The sequence below is a fragment of the Thermobia domestica genome, chromosome 7 (assembly GCF_964235325.1).
Source record: "Thermobia domestica chromosome 7, izTheDome1.hap1.1, whole genome shotgun sequence".
Taxonomy (NCBI): Eukaryota; Metazoa; Arthropoda; class Insecta; order Zygentoma; family Lepismatidae; genus Thermobia; species Thermobia domestica.
The window spans coordinates 41,148,826-41,156,147 of NC_137460.1; positions in this window are offsets into that span (position 1 = coordinate 41,148,826).

A 7,322-nucleotide genomic window follows, 5' to 3' on the forward strand; every position below is an offset into this window, starting at 1 on the left:
TTAGTTACAACTCTACCCGGCAGTGTCGCAGAGTCACTTTTGTTGCATTGTGGGAACGCTTTTAATTTCCATTAGGAATATAGCGAGTGGTTCATCAGGGTAATCAAGTGGATGTTAGGTACCATCCCGACATTTGCCTGATGTAAATGAAGAAAATCTAGGAAAAACCTCAATCAGGATGGGTGACCTGAAAAGGTTTCTACACCTTTCCGACCGAATATCCGTACTGAGAATCGAACCCAGAACCACTCTTCCATAAAAGTAAAGAATTATTTATATACCAGTCCTTTCCTCAGATAGAACTAGAACCATCGGAGTCTCTGAATATTCTAAAAACATATTAATACCAAAAAAGTATAGAAATAAAGTATAGGTCCTATACATACATACATATACATATACATATTAAATAGTAAACAGAAAGAAATAGAATGCCCACATAATTGTACATTTAATACGCTGACATATTTGTTCATAATAGTTGTTTAATAGCGCTAATACTTAGAAAGAAGACAGTAATATTATTAGTGATCTAGGTATAATTCAATCAAATCTTTCTTGATTTAGATCATATTTATTTATGAAGTGGACTGTACACACACACAGCTCTAATTTAACTTCAAATTTCCACAAGATAATTTAATAAGTAATGTTGCTTTTTTGGTAGATGTTTAATTGAAAGAAATAATAGAAGTCAACGAATACTATACCTGAATAAATGTTATTACTTAAGCAATAACAAAATAAATAGCACTGGGAAGTGCACACAGACTCCACTTGATAAACAGAGAATTTTAAGACATAACCGGTACGACACTAACAGAACGACAGCACGTAGTATTGTTAAGAGGCCCCATCACAGCGAAATTAAAATACCGCTAATTTTACAGTAAGTACATGATATCTTCAAATACATAAAACATAATCGAAAAGTGGAACAAGAGCTCCCTAGACAATATATTATTTTACATGAGATACCGTTATCACGACTCACATATCTGTTTCCGATTGCCAGCCATTTAGAAAATCGGCGTTTTTATTTCGCGAATACCAAATGGAAAGCTACTAGGTGACTCGTGATAACAGTTTCTCATGTAAAATGATATTGTCTAGCGCGTTCTTGTTCCACTTTTCGATTATCTTTTATCTGTTTGAAGATATCACATAAGTACTGTAAAATTAGCGGTATTTTAATTTCGCAGTGATTAGGCCCCTTAATGAGATATAGCACAAAGTTATGTTTAAGTCTTAAACTCTATTTTTTCGTTTAACTAGGCCTATAATATTGTCTAAAGATAAGCCATATATGAAAAGATAAATCACATTGAGCTGAACAAAATGCCATGCTTGAGCGTAAATCTTTATATAGTGGAACGTCGATAACTCGAAGCTCAAGGGAATAGATAAAAATTCGAGTTGTCGAGTTTTTCGAGTACTCAAAATTCGAGCTATCGAAGTGGCCACAACAAAAATTCAAGATACCGAGGTTCCGCGTTCTTCATGAAAAGTGACTACATAACCTCTATAACTTGAAGTTTTATAAATTCAACCTCTATAACTCGATGTTTTATTCATTCAACCTCTATAACTCGAAGTTTTATTCATTCAACCTCTAAAAGTCGAAGGTTTATTCATTCAACCTGTATAATTCGAAGTTGTGAAAGTTTCTTAAATTAAATAAGATGACTAGTAAAAAAATAAAATACTAGACATGAGTAAAATACAATTACAGTACACATTAGCAACAATACAATTATGTAAAAGCATAGAGCTAGCTTCAAGTTATCGAAGTCATCATCACACCACATTCGACTTATAGTGGTAAACTTCGACTTGTAGAGGTTTGCAGATACAAAAGTTCGAGTCACCGTGGTTTTTAAATATCATTGTGAAATCTTTAAAATTAGACTTACCTGAGGTTGTAATTCTTAAACATTTGAGTTATAGGAGTTATTTAATATTTAGTGTTAGGTATAGTGCAAGGGAATGTAAAAAAAACTTCGAGTTATAAAGGAATTCGAGTTATCGTGGTCCATCTGTATATAGTTGTCAAGAATATGGAGAAAAACGAATCGTCTTGTAAATTTAAAATTAATGTCATATCATTCACCCATCATTAATCATCTGTCTCGTTTAGTCAAAAGGGCATAACCGTGAAGGGGGGGGGCGTAAAACTATAAAGTTCATTTTATTTCAAGATCATCAGTTCCAGGAATTATTCAAAGATAAATACTGTCTTATCTCTTTAAGTAGCGAAATATTAGAAGTAACATTGTCGTGCATTTCGCAAACATATACTTTCAAAAGGCATGTCGTACCTTTTATTTTAACTGCGGCATGAATTAGATTGTCTTGTGTATTATCTTTCTTGCAAGCTTCAAGCATTAAAATATATGACGAAAACGTAGTATGCACTAAACTACCCAAATGTCTTGCTATATAAAATATTAATTGTAAGGCCCGTAGTTGCCAAACTTGGTTCAGAACCTACATAAATGAGATGAAAAAAATTTCCATAACCAATCTATTACCTAGATATGTATCCTTTGCTATTAGTAAACCCGCAACACAGAAGTGTATTGCTGGTTGCGTATAGACCAGGCGTTCTTAGAAAAAACAATAATATGGATACATTTTTCACTTCCACCAGAAAATCACCTCCCCCACTTCCAAGCCGAAACGCTAACAAAAAGAGCTTGTTAGCGATTAGATCTTGTGAAGAACTATCTGTGTATCAACTTTGGTGGCTCTTGACAGGGGCTCAACCACGTCCGAACCTCCCAAAACTTCCAAACTCAACGTATATAATACACTTTGTCAACAAAACTAACTTGTTTAGCAGAGAAATGATTTATGTAGCATGAAAATTTGATCTTACACTTCATCTGTACTCTTTCTCTTATAAAAACAATCTAGTTCTGTCTTTTTTCTGAAAATATACGTGGAAGTACTTTGCAATTATTTATCGTCTTTACGGCTGCAGAATAATAATACCCGTTCAATACTACATAGACGTAATGGCTAATAGTATTGTACCCTCCCATAGCTTGGATTACTTCCAATAAAAATTTCTGGGTGCGTACTGGCTCTAGCACAGCCCTTTCTATGCAAAAGGTGATGAAGAAACAGACACACATTATCTTATTATTATTACTACAGCCCGGATTTGTATGCAAAATGCACGTTTATAATAAGATACAGAAACCTATGGAAAATATTTTTTTCCTTTCCGACGGACTTGTAAGGATTCGTTTGAGACTCAAATGTTAGCACATATAAGTGCATATTTTGAGTGAATTTCGATGTGCATGCATATTTCGTAAACTTTGCAGGATACTGCATATTTCTGAATTTTATTGCTGCATACTAGCAAGTAAGTTATATTTAAAGTGAACTGAATTACTTTGTAAACGCAGATGTAGAATAAAACGTTGTATAGAATAATAGAATAAAATATTGTATCCAAATGTAGTCCACCTGACTTGTCTTGCACACGGTCTTCATCGTGCAGCAGAAACAATCAGATGGCAATATCTGGAAGTAGACGCGCTTGTTTCAAATATAAAGAAAGTATTTGTCAAAGCTCTATTGCGCGTACGTATCTTTCGCGAAGTTTACTTATATGTGTAAATACTACTTGGTGGGAAAAATGTTTCCCTACCTCTGCAACCAGTTTAAAACCGATGGGGATCGTGGGTAGAAGCTGTGTTGTATTATACAGTAAACTTAACCCTTTTGGGATCTTGTGTTTATGGGCTATTTTTTAGACTTTCAGTCAAGCAGCTACTGCATCGTCTCTATTTATGCTAGGATCATGGTTCATACCTCATTCTCTTCAGAATAGAGCTGGCTTTCAAATGGTACCACTTGCATGCTCATACCATATAACAGAAGCGAGAAAATATGTCAAAGTGAAAATTTCGGAGGGAAAATTTTTTTCTCGAACTTTGGCCCCCCTGGACCCCCCCCTGTGTGAACGTAGCCATCTAAAAAAATCTTAGAAATAGTACTTGGTATACTGAATGTGCGTGCCAAATTTCAAGTTTCTATCTTGAATACCAAGGACGAGAGAAATTTTATCAGGAATTCCCACCATGCCCCAAATTACCGTAAAACACCATGATCTCAGGTAAAAAATTTCCTGAGACATCCCTAATTAACCTAGGGTCATGTTTCGCCCATCATTCTCTTCAGCTTAGAACTGCCTTTCAGGCGGTATGACTCACGTGTCTCCATCATGTATCTAAGGCGGGAAAATGAGGAAAAACGTGATTTTTTGGGTCTAAATATCCTTTTTTCAATTTTTAGCCTCCCCTGGACCCCCTGTTTTAACACAGAGATCTGAAAAAAAAATCTGGTAAGTACTACTTGGTGGGCTGAATGTTTATGCACAATTCCAATTTTCCAGGTGCAAAAGTAAGCCCGCCAAAAAAAAAATATACTGACAATGTCCGATATTCCCGTATACAGAGGGAAATTTTTAAACATTCCCTGAGACATCCCTAATTACTCTAGGGTCATGTCTCGCCCATCATTCTCTTCAGAATAGAACTGCCTTTAAGGCAATACCATTCACATGTCCCCATCATGTCTCTATGGCGGGAAAATCCCGTGAAAGGTTTTTTTGGTAAAAATTTCCCTTTTTCAAGGTTTAGCCCCTCTGTACCCCCTGTTTTAACGCAGAAATCTGATAAAAAAAATCTGGTAGATACTACTCGGTGGACTGAATGTTTGTACACAATTTCAATCTTCTACGTGCAAAAATAAGCCCGCAAAAAAATAATACCGAAAATGTCTAAAATTCCCCTATACAGAAGTATATATTGGTAAAAATTCCCTGACACTTCCCTAATTACCCTAGGGCCATGTGTCGCATATCATTCTCTTCAGAATAGAACTGCCTTTCAGGCGGTACCATTCACTTGTCTCCATCATGTATTTAAGGCGGGAAAATGAGGAGAAACGGGATTTTTGGGTAAAAATATCCCTTTTTTCAACTTTTTGACCCTCTGGATCCCCCCCTGTTTTAACGCAGAAAATTGAAAAAAAATCTGGTAAATACTACTCGGTGGACTGCATGTTTGTGCAAAATTTCAATCTTCTACGTGCAAAAATAAGCCCGCCAAAATACTTTACATAAACCCCCCCAAAAAGTATTACACGAAAATATAAATTTTAGACTTATGACGTCATTACCTCCTATGTCTCGACGCAGGAAGGTGTGAAACCATACGTAATGTCTTCTACAATGCCTCTGGACTTGAAAAAAAACGGACGAAAAAGCTCAAATAGGAGAGTAATAACGCAATGTACCATGAAAGACTCCGTATGGTACAAAAGTTACCATAAGATCCCCAAAGGGTTAAATCAAGTGAAGACAGTTGTAAACTCACTAAATCCCGATGATGCAGCCGCTATTTATATGTTACAAAAATGTTCCTCTATAAGTAGCATTAAGAACAAAACTAAGTACATACACAATCGCACTTCTCGAGAATACTTCAAGTTGGAATACCTCAGAGTTGGAATGCCGTAACAATGCGTTGCTGCACTCACTCTCTTTGTTGGGCGAATTATCACAGACTGTCCATTGAAACTCACGGTAGGCAAAAATTCCGGGTACAAAACAATCTGTGACATTGCAAATATACTTAATGCTAAAAACATGGAATTGGAAGAGGACTTAACACAGAAAGACATTTGGTGTTTTTCACATGCATCAGTGACTTCTGCTGATATTTTCGATCTACAAAACCTTTCTTACTCATAAACGGCGGAAACGCAGAGGGTTTACGGAAGAAAACCTAAGGAAGACCATAATAGTTCAAACAACAGAGGCCATTAAGATGAAATATGCTTATAAAAAAATTGAAATTTTATTTTCTTAGTGTATATTCCAGTGCATATGTTAAAATTTTTAATGCATATTTTAGTGCATATTTTTTTAAAAAATATTTTTCGTGCATATTTGCATCCATATCTCGGGGTTTGTTTGTGCATAGAAATCCGGACTCTAATTATTACAGATAAATGAGAAAGCTCAATCACAGCAACAACCTATTCTGTACCAAACTGCGATAAACATAAAAGTAACAAACAATATTACCACCTCTTGTATTTTTTTTGAAGAAGTTACTTTTAAGGAACATTTCTCTTTTCAGCCTCTTTGATTTATTGACTACCGAAATATTCAATAATAAAAGATATTCTGAAAGTTTTAAAAAATTATATCACATAGGTACCCACCACAGAGAGGTGAATTTATCATTAACAACATAGGGAAAAAAGTTTCTGCCATGCAACCAAGTTCCCTAACAGACAGATGGCAAACTTACAGAGCAATAATGGGAGCCTAATAGAAAAATATAGATTTAACAAAAATGAGGCCGAGTTAGATAGGCGGCAAAATTTCAGATTTTACTGTAAATACACTCATGAGCAACTGAATTAGAGATAACTGCTATTCTGGGGGAAATGACAATGCTCGGACCGGTGAATGTAGTAGGAGGGCGTGTAACAGCGAGAATGTCATTTTGTGCGGGCTATAAGAATAACAGTTGACTACAGGATGTGAAAAATACAAGCTCTCAGCGCATATGGTCGAGTCCAGATTGTCGGGACCAGTGTATGGACCTCTCTATCTCTAAATCTTGTAGGCACTGTATTTCCAAGGGCAAGTGTATCAAGAGTGTACCCACAAGAGTACATGGATTCGAGCCACCGCCCGCTGGATTCACTCATCTAGCTCGAGAGAGCGAGCGAGAAGAGTGACTCCAGCGGGCGGTGATTCGAGCAAAATAAGGCCTCCAGGGTCAACTATGGTGCACGATACGTTGATGAAAGGGGTCACCGTCGGCTAGCTCGTGTGGCAAAAGTGTATAGACCAGCAGACCACTCATGAATGCAATGCTGGACAACAATGACGTGTGAGGAGCCATACTAGCCAGAACCATCTCCTTGCTTTGGAGTACAGAAGCAAGCATCCCATGAGGTTACATATGCTAAATACCCGTCACAAGACCGGCCCTGTCCCCCGAAAAGAGCTGGATTAATCCATCTGGATGCCCGGGGCTAGACTGTATATGTGGCTCCTTTTAACTTCACGTAATACATTTCTGTGAAAGTGCAGTAGGAAGGCTAAGGGAATATGTTTCATATTTTTGGTCATATTTTATTTTATTATGATGATTGTATCTTCATGATTCTTTTAAGATAGCCAGATGAGATTTTGTTCAGAGTGGAGACCCCTGTCTACCTGGAGACCCGGGGCTAGAGCCTCCCTAAGACCCCTCCTTAATTCGGCCCTGCCCTCGAAGACAGTC